At 46.9% G+C, this 16767-nt stretch overlaps 1 protein-coding gene across 1 annotated transcript in view; it reads right to left on the reverse strand.

Annotated features, from left to right (window-relative positions):
* LOC144146052 (uncharacterized) overlaps nt 1–16767 on the reverse strand; it is a 145496-nt gene that overhangs the window by 111961 nt on the left and 16768 nt on the right. The window lies entirely within an intron of this gene.

Genomic DNA, 16767 nt, shown 5'->3' on the forward strand with positions numbered 1-16767 from the left:
CGTATTGACAACGCAGACAAAAAGCGTCTCCGAATCTATTTCTCTTTCGCACCCAGCGCCATCGTAGCATACAAACGAAGGCGGTTTTCGAATCTCTGAAACACCACGCGAAGCACTATTCAAGAAAGAGCGCAACTGAAGAGGGAAAGCGACAGGCGGGCCCCCTATCGGCGTCACTTTCGGTATGATCGTCGTCGCACTTATATCCGCAAGGGACGCACAACCATATTCGGACTAAGCATAGCCGCTAAGCGTAGGTGCATGCTTTTAAAGAAGGTCTTTATATATTTTCACCGTGTGTACATTTCTCTACAAAATCGTGCTTAGCCGTACCGTTGGAAGAAAACAGCAACAAAAATGATGTGAAGAAAAGCTAGTACGTCTAGTACTTCACGCGAACTAAAGGGCGTTTTAAGCAACGGGTTGAGTGTCGTTGCTTCCTCGGTGGCAGGGAATTCTCCCTTTTCACTAAATGAACCACACTGGTGTTTAGAGAGTTAGAGTGGCTAGTCACGTCTGCCTGCGTCTCTCTCACTACCCAGCGCCCAGTGCCCACTGCAAGCGCGTCTCCCCCGGATTGTCCACCTGAATCCAGTTAATTCCAGCGCGCACTCCCTTCCCGCAAGGCCTCGTCGCCTCAGGCGTACTGTCTCGGGCGCACGCGGGGACTCCGGGAGCATACAAATGCGCACGCCTCGTGAGACACGTCCCGGCGCCACTTCGCCTTCCTCACAGACGCGACCAATGTTTGCCTTGCTCGGGCTTTCTCTCTCTCTCCCCCCTCTCTCTGTCTCTAATATATACCGTATTTAGTCACGTAATAGTCGCACTTTTTTTTTCAAAGAAATTGATGCAATTTAGGGGTGCGTTCATTACGCGGGGTAAATTTTCTACGAAAAAGTTTTGAGCACAGAAACCGCAAGCAAGTTGTGGGTCAGAATTTTTGCGATAGGTCTCATTAACATAATAACAGTAATAAAAAACACATAATACAAACTCTACGCACCACCGGCAGCTGCTTTGCAAAGTGACGCAAAATGCAGAGTTTTCATGAATTACGGAACGCGCCGGAAGGAGTTCGCTGCGAGGTGACAACAGTTCGGCCAATAAGTGGCGGCCACTGTCACAGTACGGCACATCGAAACAGACATGGCGGCCGACGCAGCATCCTGAGCGCCTTTTTTACTTTGTCTTGTGAGTACCGTATGTGCATTTGGGGAGAGTTTCTTCCTCGTCCGACACATCAGCCTGTGCTAGAGAAATAAAAATATTTTTTCTCTCTCTTTCTCCTCGTCAACATTGAACGCATGCTTGCCGATATCGCTAATATCAGCAAGTCTGCTGCAACAACGTAGCCATGTTCTCTTTTAAAGGGAAGGAAACAGAGGTACACACGACCATCGTCAGGCAGACTTGGCACACATACGACATATTGCTGCGGATAGTTCAGGGTGCATTCATTGCAATTGAAATAAAAAAAAAATCGATCTTTGACGACAAACTTCATGGGTGCGATCATTACGTGAGTAAATACGGTATGCATAATATCCACCCAGCCATCCGTACATGTTTCACCTCTTTACTGACAACTTATTGGCTGCCTAGCGAAAAGGGGACTTCGCTATTACTAATTAGGAATTCACATAATTGTTGCTGTTTGGCTTAGCCGTTATCGGCTTTAACATACACTGGGTGGGTCAAACTCATTTCACCTGCTTTTCTTTTGATGAAGTGTTGCTCGTACGGCTCGTTTTCTACCAAGCACGTAGTAGGATTAATTTTTGCTCGCAAGGACAAGAGTATGCGGACCTGGTGAAACTTGCGCGCATCGCAGGAGCGCGCGAGTGGCGTATACTGCTGTAGAGCTGCATACATTTCGACCGATGAGTTTTACGCAAAATTATCCTAGTTGTATCGTGCCGCGCAACAAGGACTTTTCGAAAGCCTCGCGAACCTATGGATTAAGAAGGCTTTAAAAATTAATCCCGGTGCTGCACTCATCGAGTGCCGGACCCGACATCCCCTCGAGAGGGGAGTTCAGGAGAGTGAGCTTTCAGCGTATTGAGTTACTCGAATTCCCGTGTGAAAAGCGGGATCCTTGACCCCTCCGGCCGCAATTTGCGACCAGGCCCTAATTGAGATAGCAGAAAAATTTGGCTCCAACTCCTAATGCAGCCCATCTGTGGCCCTTAGCATGTTTTTTTTTTGTAATATCGACCAGAAGTTTGCTATATGGAAAAATTACTCTCACCTCCCCTCGCGGGAACTCCTGTGTAGATGCGACGCATAGGGGGTTCCGTGGTTGTTTCCGTTACGTTGATTCTCCCATCGCGTGAAACGTGCCGTGAACCCCCTGCCGCGGCTATGACGCAACGTGGCACGGCTATGACGCAACACAATCCAACACAATCCACTCTAATCCAACCCAATCTAAATCCAAATTCAATTCAATCCAAGCCAAGCCAGGCCAAGCCAATCCAATCGAATCCAATCCAATGCCCCGCGCGAGATAGTGTTCGCTATCGGAGAGGAGAGGGGGTGAGCGGCGGAGAGCGCCGCTCGCGCGGCGAGGAGAATGGGGGAGGGGTGTGGACGGACAACGACAACGCCGTATGGAGGGACAAGGCGAGTGAATGAGATGCCGTCGCATCTAACAGGACCCACGAGGGCGGCGGGGCTGATAGCTGCAAGATGAAGTTAAAGGAGTACTGACACAAAACTCCATAGCTCAGATAACTATGTAGGAAGCTTCCTTTTTAATGGGGATGCCCCCTCGGAAGTTTAAACCGTAACCGTTCAGTAGAACATGTTTTAAACCAATTTTAATCCTTTCGCGCACGAGAAAGCTAATCCGCGCCATCGATCGAGCCGATTATGTCATCTGCGCTTCGACCCAAACGGCCGACGTCAGGGCTACCGAGATGTATCAACGCGGCCGCGGGGCTCTCGGCGCGCGCTTTTGTGCCTTGTTCATCACGTCACCGTTTTTGGGACTGACATCTCGTGCGACTGCGGCCAGTCGAGCCGGTATGCCACGTGCGCACGCGCGCGCGCGCTTACACCGGCGTTGGCTGTTGTGCGGCGAAAACAGTGACGTCAAATGCGCATTCGTGTCATGGTAGCTGCCTAGGTGTTCACATTACCGGAACCGAAACTGACACGAATAAACGAAGCTGTAAGTCATTTACGCTGCGTTCGACAATCAAATTGGCCGATCTATGATAAGTGTACTCGTGGGCACCTATAGCCGCGAAAAAAAAAAAAACGTGACACAAAAAGTTTGTGCCAGTACTCCTTTAACAATCGGCCATCATGAACACGCCAGAGGTTATGCACAACTATGCCCTTCTGCGGGGACTAGCGGCGATAAGGAATGATTCACAGCTGACTTGTTGATTTTTTTCGGGACAATATCAAACGACACCACCGTATCCTGCAGCAGTACGCTTACCTGGTACACGTACGCGAACACGTACAGTCATGAATAAATAAAACGCGAACACGAAAATATGAACCATAACACACAAATAGCGCGATTTATTTCCATGCAAGTCAAAATGAAGCGTGGCTTCGGTACAACAAAAAAAGTTGAGAAATGTAGCTTTCAAAATATGCCAATCATCATCATCGCTAGCCAATCTACGCGCACTGCAAGGCAAAGGCCTCTCCCATAGATCTCCAATTACGCCGGTCCTGTGCTAACTGCGACCAATACATCTCCGCAAACTTCTGCCGCCCCCTGCCACGCTTGCCTTCTCTGGGGATCCACTCTGTTACCCGTAATGACCAGCGGTTAGCTTGCCTTCGCATTACATGCCCTGCCCACCCCCATTTATTCTTCTTAATCTCTACTAATATGCCCTCAACAGGCGTTCGTTTCCTGACCCACTCCGCTCTCTTCTTGTCCCTTGATGTTACACCTATCATTTTCCGCTCCATTTCCCGCTGAGTCGTTCTCAATTTAAGTTGAACCCTCTTAGTGAGCCTCCAAGTTTCTGCCCCGTAGGTGAGCACAAGTAAAATGCAGCTGTCATACACTTTATTCTTCATGGACAATAGTAGGCTGCCATTCATTATCTGAGAATGTCGGCCGAATGTACTCCACGCCATTCTTATCCTTATTATGCTAATACCGCGCCGTTAAGCTTTTTTTTTAATTTTGCGCGTTCTGATTCATATTTTCGTGTTATAGCTTATAAGTTAAAAGTCAAGATTATAAGCCTGACACGTATAAGCCTTAGGTCTTGAAGTTGGCGCCTATGATTAGATAATATACTGAAGATCTCTACTCAAGGTGTGTGTCTAAGTGGTGGAACGTATGAACTTGAAGCCCAAATCATGTTTTCCCGGCTTGCAAATTTGATGGTGACTGTGTGCTAACAGAGCACGCACCGAGACTTTCGCTTTGTAACGCATACAGCAATAGAACGCCTCGCACTACAAGGACACGTGGAGCGTCATTTTTTGTTCTCCGATACCAAATATACGTCGCGTAAACCCTTCCCACATTCTTTTTACTGAGTTAAATGTAAACAGTGTCAACTTTTTGGCAGAACTTTTCACTCGATAGATGTATAAGAATGGCCAACAAACCTTGCGTCCAAAGCGGATTTAAAAAAATAATAAAGAAAGGGGTAGGGTATACGAAAGCGTGCGTCTTTCAGGCTGAAAGTGACGTGACTGTGTCTACCATAGGTGGGCGAATAAGTCTAAATTATTGCCGTAAAAAACGAAAAAAACCACACATTTACAATAGTTCACTGCCGTGGAAGGCGATTATCGTGGCCTGCCTCGCTTTTTTACTATTATTTTTACTTTTGGATTTGGTGAAATACGTTTTCTCTCCCCTGTGAAGTCGGAGCGACGGTAAAGCGCCTTTCGGGAATGGGCCGGAAAAGTGCGTTACGAAAATGAGCTTATCCTGGGAACAAAAGGGTTAGGCGCATCCGCTCATTTTTGGGCGGGAAAAGCCGTTCTGCTTAGGGAAACGTCGGCGATTGGGGAATCCCTGTCCAAAGCTGCCGGGTTCGCAGACATTTTCGGAAATTTCCAACTCGAGGATAAAAGTTTCCAAGCCACCTTTTTCTCTACGGGTGGAGTTGAATCTCCCCTCGAAAGAATGCTGGTGGCATTTTACAGACAATCTCAATACTCACTGCAGTTCCAATATAACTTAACCAATGAGGATTCGGTTTAACATAAACAGCCCGTAATGGTCAGTGGGGAAGTTTGCTAATGGTTTCAAAGGGAAGGGACGAGGGTATTTGCGTAGCATATTTTTTTTGTTTCGAGAATTTAGCAAACGGCGATAAAGTCCACCGAAGAAAGGGCTTGATAGTGATGAATCAGCTATGGTCTGCCCCTGGTGCAGGATTTCTAAGTTAATAGTAGGATCGTGTTAAAAAATTGCCTCCAGTCCACACCATGACCGCGGGGTGCACAGCGAAGCTGCGAAGCGGTGGCACATGGTATAACACGATTGTTCTGGGGCAATGCATGCGAGCGCGAGAAACAAAACACTATTATTTCTAATTTGCAATTGATAATTTTTGTGAGTTAATTATTCCAATAAAAAGTGGATAAACTGAAATTTTATCCCATCAGGCAAACATGGAACTATCGTCCGTTTTGCGGTGGCTCTATGAACCTGCTGGAATGAATTAAGAGCAGCGAATTCGCGTTATTTGTAGTATTAAAACTGATTCGCACGCGGGTTTGATTCCCAGCCGCGGTGGCCGTTTTTCTGATTGAGGCGGAAAGCGAAAACACGCGTGTGTTCAAGATTTCTGCGCCCGTTAAAGATCCCGAAATGGTCAGAATTAATCCGGGGCCCTCCACTACGGCGCGCCTCATCTCCTGAATAGTGTCGGCGCGTTAAGCCCCATAATCAGATCAAATCAAATGTGTTAAAACTGCGTTTGATAATGAGCCATCATTTTATTTCTAACAAAACAGCGACTTATGAATATCCATGATAAAGACCAAGATAAAACTCACCACGGTAAGGTAATCTACTCAGCAGTCAAACATCACATCTATTTCGAGATTATCCCGCACACGAGTTAAAGCCGTTACCAGTAATCATGCCCATCCCGTAGAAGCCCGTGTATATCCACAACTCCCCCGTGAATTTCCCCAATCATAACACGTAAATTGAACTCGGCGTAATGATTTGCATTACCCGTATATTTGATTGTAATTGTTTTCTTGCCGAGATATTTATTTAGATTGAGAGCTACACAGCCTTGGCAAAAAACGCTGTCTTTGTTACGAAGCCTATTCTCCTAACGGATAACAAAAAATCCCCGGCCATCGCCACTAACGTGAAACCTGGCGAGGGGCGAAGAATGCAGTGTATAAGTGTATTCTTGGCGCCTTCGCGTTTTTGCCAACGGAGATGAAACCGTTGGAGGGTAGAGGTATACAATTTACTCGTCTCGTGTCTTTGAAGCAGGAAGCTGCCTAGCGCGAGGCGGAAATGAGTGTGCCGATGTTCCTTTAGTACGCGTTACGAAGCGCTTCAGCGCCAGCGCGAGGAGTAAATGAATGTCCTGTTGGTTTTTTTAACACGCTTTAAAAAAAACAACGGGACACTCATTGACGCCTCGCACTGACGCTTGGCCAACGTGACGACGCGTTAAACCGCCGTTTGCCGGCATTATTAAAGCTATTCCTACCTACCTACCTTAAGGGGGGAGGTGGGGATCGGAGCAAACTTTTTTATTTTTTGACATAGAGTAATGAAATTTGGTAGGCACATTAGAAAACACTCCAAATGGTGAATTTTGAAATTTAAGAATGATACCTTCAGTAGTTTTTGTGTTACAGAGGTGTACATGTTGTCCGCTCGTGGAAAGCCTAGCAAGGTATTGACATATGGTAGGAAGTTCAGAATACTTTTAAATTGTAGTCAAAAGAACACTACAGGGTATGACATTCTTCGAATTTTTTTTACACCCTTCATTTTTTTTACAGAAAACATTATTTTCACCTGTAACCAGTAGTATACAGCTGACTTGGCCGTAAATGTCACTTAAAAAAATATCTAGGCCTTAAAATGAAAATCCGAGAATGTCATACCCTGCAGAACTCTTCAAGAATTGAAATAAAACAAACGGTGTCGAAATCCACCCAGTGGTTGCCATGCTATCCTTTCCACGAGCAACGAAGAACTCGTAAAACGCACTTTTGAGAAAACGGCTCTTGAAGTTTACGAAGACTTCACGATTTTTCGAACTGCACCAGCAGCATAGTCCTTGCTGTCTTTGCTTGGGGACAACCTCAAAGACCTTTGCCCTTCGATTTGGTGCATCTGGGAGGCCTTCCTGGCCAATTGAAGGTTTTCATGTGCAGGCCTTCAGATGGCAGAAGCACCAGTTTTACACCTAGTGTACCACAAAGTTTGCTATGGGCTACTAGGGTACCTAAACTTTACTTGATGTATGCCTAATGCATAACTGTCTCCAAAATGAAGAGTAAGGCATGGTTTCGTTTTATATTAGTAATATTCCAGCAGACTTTCAGCAGATTTCTGGGTTTCATAACATTGCCAAAGCTACAGCTTAGTACATGAGGCTGTTCGGTGTCAAAACGTTATATCTGGGCATCACAAGCATAAGATGAGCTATTTGAAAGCAGAGTATAAATTTTTTACACAATTACAACATTGATTATTATTAGCATACCATGCTCTTCACCTTCAGGAGAATCAATCATTGCAAGATAGACAACACAATTGCAAACATTGCGAAAATAGAAAACCCAATAAAAATATCGAATTGTGAATGCTGCACCCTTACGGCGTCTTTTCTAATTTATTTAACACTGAAAATATTATTTTGTAATCCCAGACTTCGTTGTACGAACTAGTTTAGAGCCACGGCAAAAGTTTCTCAAATAAGCTAGGTGACGGTTCATTACACCCCCCCCCCCCCCCGCCCTACAATCCCCTACGCGCGCGTTCCCCACGATCGTAATTTAGGTAACCTTGATATGGTTGATAACTTCGCTTTTACCATTAAATTTCACTTCCCGTACATCAATTATTATTACTCGCGTGCAATAGCAACCGATCCCGCAACCGGCCGCTGCCCGAACACGTCGCGCCAATGCAGCGCGCGCCGCAACTTCTGGCGAGTCGGTCATTCCATTCCCGAAGCTCGCGAGCACGCTGTGCAACACAGCAATAACTCAGCGTTTTATAACATCGCAATGCTCACAATGCGTCCAAAAGTTCGCTTCACGAACCGCAATCGTAGGCGCACGCACCGCGCTTCCCACTCAAGGACAGACCACGGCGACGTCGCGGGCACGTTTTCGATGCGTCTTTCGAGCCGCGCACCTCCCTATCTGGCGCACGATCTCAACATGATTGCCGCGATAACAGTAATGTCACTGTTCAGTACCGCAACAGATAAAACGAGTAAACTGCTACCGAGTCGACCGGGAAACCTTGAAAACATCGGGAGCGCAGTGCGCGTAAAATGCGCAGCAGCCCGGCGGCCATGTTTTTGCTGGCATGGCGGCGCCCAATCAGGAGAGCCGTATCTAAAAACGCGGCCGGACAGCCAATCGCGTGTTACCATCTATCGGTTGCTTCGTTTCACTATCTTTCTCTTTCTGCCGTTTGTGCGTTTGTGAGCGAGCGATGACAAAAGGAGCGACCGGAAAACGAAAGTTAAAGAGTCGGCCGATCTAACGCGACCAAGATGGCGGCGCCCGGTAGCGTCGTTCCGGAGATACAGCTCTGCGAAAATTGCCGTGTTTTCGTCATTTTGAGGAAATATTTTGCCACCTCAGCCGATATAAATATTTTTCTTTGGCACTTCGCGATCGTTTGCGGCGGGGAAACTTTGTGAACGCATAGAATATAAAACGTGCAATCCGAAAATGTGAGTTCCGAAAAAACGATTTTTTGGTCACTTTCCGAAATCTGATCCCCGCGTCCCCCCCTTAACACGCGTTGCGTTCGAGCCCGAGGCGTAATCGAGCTTCCCAGTGTTTTTTGTACCATGACTACATGAGACGAACGACTATTACGACGGCGGCGACGACGCCGACAGCAGACGCCAACAGCCCCAGCCTCTAAGGGGCTTCGTCCGTAAAAAAAAAATTCGTGGGGACCGAGCAACGTATATCTTCTGTGTAAAGACAGCTTCAATACGAAAACGTTCCTAACACTCTTTACAAAGCTACAATTCCGGGATACGAAAAGAAAAAAAGCGACGTCTGCTCATCGCGAGCTTTTCGTTTACGACAGGAGCAATCGGAGCTCATTACCATCCGCACACGCCCGGCGGCGTTGCTGGGTGATATACAGAAGCCTGCTTCCCTAATGTGCTCTGTCAGTGAAGTGCACTTCCGGATTGGAGACTAAGTGGAGCTATGTCGAAAACACCGTAGGCCGCGATTTAAGCGCGGAGCCAAGTGTGGGCAGCAAGCCTTGTTTTGGGGCGTAGTACTACGGGCTGTTTACGTCGAATGCGAGCAGCAGTAATGCAGTTTCCCGGCACCTAAACCAGTCGCCGTGAACTGAACCGCATCATGAAGAAAAAATCGCCCGTTTTATGGTGATTTACTTTAGTCGGGATGGATCCGACCAAAGGTCAGTCATAAAACATCGCTTTAACCAATTAATCACTTCCATGAATGTTCAACGTCCGGGTGTTTCTAAAGCGGGGGAGCTATCTGGAAAGGTGGACGATACAGCGCACTCAGGTGGCGCACACAAACAACGCATACAAAGTACGTGCTGCAAAAAATGCATCAGAAAAGGGAATCAGGCCGTGAGATACGCGGGGGTAGGCAGGTGACTTAGCCCATTACACTTCTCCAACGACGCATGGAACGCAGCGCTCAAAGTTGGATTGGACCAAATAAACTCTGTTACAAAAAGATCGCATACGACCTAAGTGAGAAAATCAGGGAGAGGAATAAAAGGTCGTATACTTATTGAGGGCGACACCGGTAGTTGGAGGTACTTTAACGAAAGAACGCGAAGACGATAAATAAAACCTAAATAAACGATGCGTGACTTTCGGGTCTCCATACGCGCATGCGAAATAAAAGCAAAGAAAACACGCGCACCTTCGTTTAAAGCTGATGTACACAAACACGGCGCTTTGCGCGTGGGCGTGCGGTGCTTTGCGGACGATTCACCAGATGGCGCAACCTGGCCTAAGGGCGTGTAGTTTGAATGTTAGACAGGAAACCGCGTCGAATGTAACAGCACACGCCACTGTCGGCGCTGTCGGCTCTCCATCGTTCGAAATTCAATCACTCACGCAGTTTCGCGTCCTCATCCCATATTAAAGGGACCCTGCAACACTTTTATCAACATTTTTTGAAATCTTAAACACTTGCAGAACGTAGTCACCCAACATTCCCAGTACTTAGATTAGGGGGTCGCAAAGCAACTTAGCCCAAAATTTTTTGTCTATGTCCATCAGATAACTTGGAAACTCGCTCAAAAGATTTTTCTTTCTTTTCCGGTCTTGGCGTTTTTTAGACGGATCGAATTAAGTCATTAAGGCCATGTAGCGGCTGTTGGTCGATCTTTCTGCAGTTGCACCAATGAAAGTATTCGATAGCAACTTTAAAAAGAAAGCTACAAAAAGAAAGCAGAAACGGAAAGCGTGTCTGCTGCGACCAGTCAATCACGCAATGCCACTCCGTGCTGGCGATAACTGCAGCTTTCGGAGTGGTTCCAGACGTGAAGGAGGGGGTGAAAGCGTTAATCGAAAGTGTTGCAGGGTCCCTTTAATATGATGAGACATCCCCTTCAACTTTTTTGTGCGCATTATTTAGTAGGGTTTGTTACACGGGTTGCAAAAGTTGCGCGATTTTCTCACATGTAGTGCACCGATTTTTCTTACTTGTGCGTGGGTAAGAAGACTGATATATTCAGAAACAAAAATTAAGGCCATTTCACTACTGACGTTGCGTCACCAGCGAAGCTGTTTGTGGTTATTGGTTGGGCACGAACGCTCTCTCAAACCGCTCTGTCGCGCATTGAAGCGTTCAGCGGGATTGTGAGTAGGCTGAAAAAGACTGCTTGCAAACCTCCCCGACATTCTTAAGGTCGGCTTCACTTCTAAACCGAATGACTTGTTGAGAAGACGTTTTTTTTTTTTTTCGGATACAATACACGCCTAGTAGTATGAAAATCTGAAGCGCCGCAGAAGAACAAGTGGACGAAGGGAGAGTGTGTGCCTAAGTGAAAAGGAGTGAGTATGCTTCACTCCGCAACATGTTATGTGGGAAAAACAGGCTACAAAATCATGCTTACCCCTGTCGTTTAAACGTCGGCTTCACATTTAGGCACTAGTGCATTGCTAAAAAGACACTTTTTAGAAAGTATAGTTTATTTTAAAATATGAAGCGAGGGAAGAGAAAAACCGACCGAAACAAGAAGGTGTGCCGAAATAGAAGTGAGCGGCTTTCTCATCCTACGAAAGTAACAAAACAGGGGAGTTAGCTAATAACCGCTCCGCTGTAAAAAAAACACGACGCGCACGAGCCAAGACAACTTTGGACGAGCCAAGCTCAACCGGGGAGTTAAATGGTTAGAAGTGGGACGTTATGGTTCCAGGCGGCCTCCGAAAGCTGCCTATTTGAACGTGCTGACTGTACGCATATTGAGGCAATGTGTTCCAGACACGAGCAATAATGCTTTTGCGAATAAAAAGATATGTTTCTGGGACTAACAGCGGGTATTCAGCAACCCGAAGGATCTCGTAGACGATATTTTTAATGGTCTATAAAGATGTTTCGCTATTTCATTTCTAAAACAATTAAGCTGTCTCAATGCAATGCGGCGTACTGTATACTCCGGGAAAGAACAACGATTCCACCCAGAAGTCGTTCGTTTCTTGATTTATGGCAGGCTGATCGGTTTTGGCTCACGCAGCACTGCAATGATAGACACATTAAGTCTTTCTCCTTTCTACAACTGTTCCATACATTGAATATTTCATGCGCTTATAACACCATTAATGCCAGGTATAGCACGTTCTACTGACTACAGTTACGAAATAACAACTTTGGGTATCCCCACAGTTCCAGACACGTTAAAAAAAGTTTGGTTTTCGTATAACGTAAAAGTTCGAGAACAGATCGATCGAAGTCTTCCTGCCTGGCTACAGGCGGTGACAGGGGAGCTCTTATTAAAATCACCACTCGCCCTTCAGCACATCAGTGTTCCTAGTACTTGTATCGATAATGCGAAAAGTTTATGTAACATATATTGAAAGCTTTACCTCGCCACTCGTATTGTGATCATTCTTGTCGAGAAACAAAAGAGTAAACGCCTTCTACCAATTCAAGAGCACAAGTTCCTACTTTGAACGGGAAACGCGTGCGCATGCGAGCAGAGTAGCGGCAAAGTTGTCTGGATCGTGAGTGACATACGCATGGGTGCTTCCAATCAATAAACGCGGGCGGAAGAGAGCATGTACTTGCGCGTACCGTACGCTTATCGTTGAAAGATGGTAGGACACAAAGGACACAGAGAGAAAAAAAATGCAGGATTTTCGCGAACGAGCCGCGTACTCGTGCGGGGCGTTCTTCTTCGTTCCTCTCTTTACAAATGCCCAGAAGGCAGTGCAAAGGATGCAAAAGTTGGCTTCGACTTTTTTTTTTTTTTTCAAGGACCACACGTGCTTTTTTTTGTCTCTTCAGTTACGTTTCAATTCCGTGAGAGTCCCAGACGCACGCCATCGCTTTCTTGAGGCGCTCTAGACATTCGAGTCTATTGAGCGGGAATGACGAAGAAGAGTGGGAGAGGGTAGCGTCGGAAAATCCCGCACGCTGTTTAGGCATTCATCTGACGGCACAGTCGTCAAGAGTCTGGCAAAAATATAAATAAGTTAAACGCGGCGTACTTACCCACGGTTTTCAGTTGGTCCAAAGGGGTGGAGGTGGGAAGGGAGAAGTTATATAGGGTATGCGCGCGCTGCTAACGTTCACTCGAGAAACGCTTTCGGCGCCTTCCTTCTCTTGTCGCCGACGCGAATACGCGGAACAGTATTGATTGTGAAGTCGTGGTACACGTTCAGCGTGCGCGTTCTCGTAATCGGAGAACGACGGTTTTGCGGGGAAGACGACGAGCTTTCTGCCCATAACGTGCGATGCATGACGACTCGTTTTGTCCTCCAAACACAACTTTGCGTGCAGCTTGTCTAGAACCCCGACGCTAAGCTTTTTGTTCTGTCCATGCCGTTCTCGTATTTCTATGCCAGGACCCAACGCGCTTCGCTCATGGCTCCTGGGTTTCTTTTAAACGTGGTGTCAATGTTTTGGGATGTTGTTATCAGATAGCATGATGTACGCCCGCATAGTTGCCAACCACTGTGCGTCTATTAATGCATACGTCGCTACGTCGCATTGTAGTAATAACAATATCGCTCACTTTATGCAGTCATGGGTGACACGCTGAAGCTGCCTCTTCCTTGGTCAGTTCTCACTCACTCACTCACTCACTCACTCACTCACTCACTCACTCACTCACTCACTCACTCACTCACTCACTCACTCACTCACTCACTCACTCACTCACTCACTCACTCACTCACTCACTCACTTGCGCTGCCTAAGCTGTGTTCACTCCTTTTAGTTACTGTTTGTTTGGTTTTGCTGCTTTCGGTGTATTCTTTATTTTGTAATAATTAATCAAGGGTCCCGTTGCAGTATGTTGACTATGGGACCCTTGACTGTATACTAACTTGAATGTATTTTACACCATTGAAAATAATGAAGAACTCAAATTCAATTCAATTAAATCATTCACTCCTCTTCACTCACTCACTCACTCACTCACTCACTCACTCACTCACTCACTCACTCACTCACTCACAAACTCGCTCGCTCTACCCCGCTCACTCACTTACTCAATACTCAATCACTCACTCACTCACTGACTCGCTCACTCAATCATTCACTCCTCTTCACTCACTCACTCACCAACTTGCTCGCTCTACTCCGCTCACTCAATCATTCACTCCTCTTCCCTTACTCACTCACCCACTCGCTCGCTCTACTCCGCTCACTCCTTCACTCACTCACTCACTCACTCACTCACTCACTCACTCACTCACTCACTCACTCACTCGCTCACTCGCTCTACTCCGCTCACTCACTTGCTCACTCACTCACTCACTCACTCACTCACTCACTCACTCACTCACTCACTCACTCACTCACTCACTCAATCATTCCCTCCCTTTTAATTCACTCACTCACCAACTCGCTCGATATACTCCGCTCGCTCGCTCACTCACTCACTCACTCACTCACTCACTCACTCACTCACTCACTCACTCACTCACTCACTCACTCACTCACTCACAAACTCGCTCGCTCTAACCCGCTCACTCACTTACTCAATACTCAATCACTCACTCACTGACTCACTCACTCAATCATTCACTCCTCTTCACCCACTCACTCACCAACTTGCTCGCTCTACTCCGCTCACTCACTCAATCATTCACTCCTCTTCACTCACTCACTCACCAACTTGCTCGCTCTACTCCGCTCACTCACTCAATCATTCACTCCTCTTCCCTCACTCACTCACCAACTCGCTCACTCTACTCCGCTCACTCACTCACTCACTCACTCACTCAATCACTCACGCACTCACTCACTCGCTCACTCACTCAATCATTCACTCTTCTTCCCTTACTCACTCACCCACTCGCTCGCTCTACTCCGCTCGCTCTACTCCTCTCACTCACTCACTCACTCACTCACTCACTCACTCACTCACTCACTCGCTCTACTCCGCTCGCTCACTCACTCACTCACTCACTCACTCACTCACTCACTCAATCATTCCCTCCCTCTTAATTCACTCACTCACCAACTCGCTCGATATACTCCGCTCACTCACTCACTCACTCACTCACTCACTCACTCACTCACTCACTCACTCACTCACTCACTCACTCACTCACTCACTCAATCTTTCATTCCTGCCAGATTACTGACCCTCCGCCGGCGTGCGGCTCCGCCACCAGCTGTCGCGTGACGCAACAAGTCGCCCTACAAGGGCGATCTATCTATCGTAAGTAGAGCGGATATCGGATTACGGCCGGACTAGTCGAAGCCCCCTTCCCCCGCAAAGTAAACAGTTGTCTCAGGATCAGGACAACCTGGCAGCGGAAAGCGTATTCGGTGAGGGAAAAAAAAGACAATTTCGCCATCGATCACAATAGCTCGAACACGGTGGAGCCGCCGTGAGGCAATGCGAGCCGGTTCTGGTGCCGTGTCTGATTCATGGCAACGTGCTCTTTGTCTCTATTGCTCTTTTCTACGAGCCTGATTTTGCTTCCGTGACACCGTATTATCGACGGTGCCCTTCTGCTGTTCTTTCTTCGCGTTCTGATTAGAGTCCAATCAGTTGGTGTCGCCGGCGTCTGATTACGGAGAGGGTCGAGATCGGGGAATAATAACATACGGCTGCGCTCTTCTTCGATCGTGTAGGGCTCTCGGCCAGGACTGGGTTGGCGCGTACGTGGGTGCGACTTTCTTAGTCGAGTAGTTATGGGGGACATGGAAATGTTCTTGAAGATCGGTGTCCTCACTTTTTGGTGTCCGAGCATGATTGCTTTCACCCCCTTATTTCGCGCTTTGTTCAGCTTAGTGTCCGTACTTGTTCCACGCTGCGCCGTAATGAAATAACCAGCCCGTAGAAAGGCTGCAACAACATCACCTTTGTGAGTGGGTAGGGTTAACAAGTTACAAACGTTATGACAATGTGGTGACCAATATTAACAGAAATTGGGCCGTTAGTACATCTTTGGGGTTCCCAATAATGCGGAGGTATGAGAGACAAGTCTAGTGCTTTCGGCTGGAAACGAAGGCAGAAACTGACGAAGATTAATAGGGAATATTTGTCTGATAAAAGAAAAACAAACGCTCACACAGCCAATAAGAACAAAGAACACAATTTAAAAATGTCTCGGCCCGAAATACGACGTAAGCGCAATTTTGCGTTATAGAAGTATATTGGGTGACCCGAGCAGTGCGGACGATGTGGTGAATATGTGTGTTTCGTGGTGCCCCAAAGTTTGGTGCATTGAGATATAACGCTAACGAAAAATAAACGAGTAAAAACAGATTGATTCGTGTTCTGAGACTTCGCTTTTAACCCGAAACGGGCGATGCTCTGTTTAAAACACAGGCAACGTTTTCAGCTGTATACACAAACGGGCGGTGTAAGCGGTAATAACCGGGCGGAACACGCACCGACCAGCTCATAAAGCGAGTCTCAACGTCGCTTGCTTTTCCCGAGTTTCGGGTTAGAAATGGAGTTAAGAGAGTTATCAAACGATGGTTCTTTCAAATAAAACCCAATAGAATATTTCCTTTTGATAACGTTGAGGATTTGTTTGGGAATTGGAATGAGCTGCACAAATCAATCGACCGTATGGCCCTCAACTTGGGGTGTAACGAACGCTTACAATTTAATTACTCGAGCTAAACAGAAAGTACGGTGCGCCATAAGAAAATGTGAAAAAAGAAACAAAATTGGCGTAGCTTCCGCTCGTGGTGCAAGGCTGGAGAAACAGCAGAGCTGGCTGTCCCTCTCCCTTCGTCGGAGATCCGGCTGTTGCTGCCGCTCACATTTATTTCCGAACTTTCTGATGAAAGTTCTCCATGACTGGCAGGCGCGGATCGTTTCGTCGGCAGACTTCCACATCTCTCACATAGAGCATCGTGTTACCCGCGCTAGAACCTGCGGCAACCGGCTTCGCGAACTCGGCG

The sequence above is a fragment of the Haemaphysalis longicornis genome, unplaced genomic scaffold, assembly GCF_048455015.1.
Source record: "Haemaphysalis longicornis isolate Haplotype H1 unplaced genomic scaffold, Haemaphysalis longicornis Haplotype H1 scaffold_7, whole genome shotgun sequence".
Lineage (NCBI taxonomy): Eukaryota > Metazoa > Arthropoda > Arachnida > Ixodida > Ixodidae > Haemaphysalis > Haemaphysalis longicornis.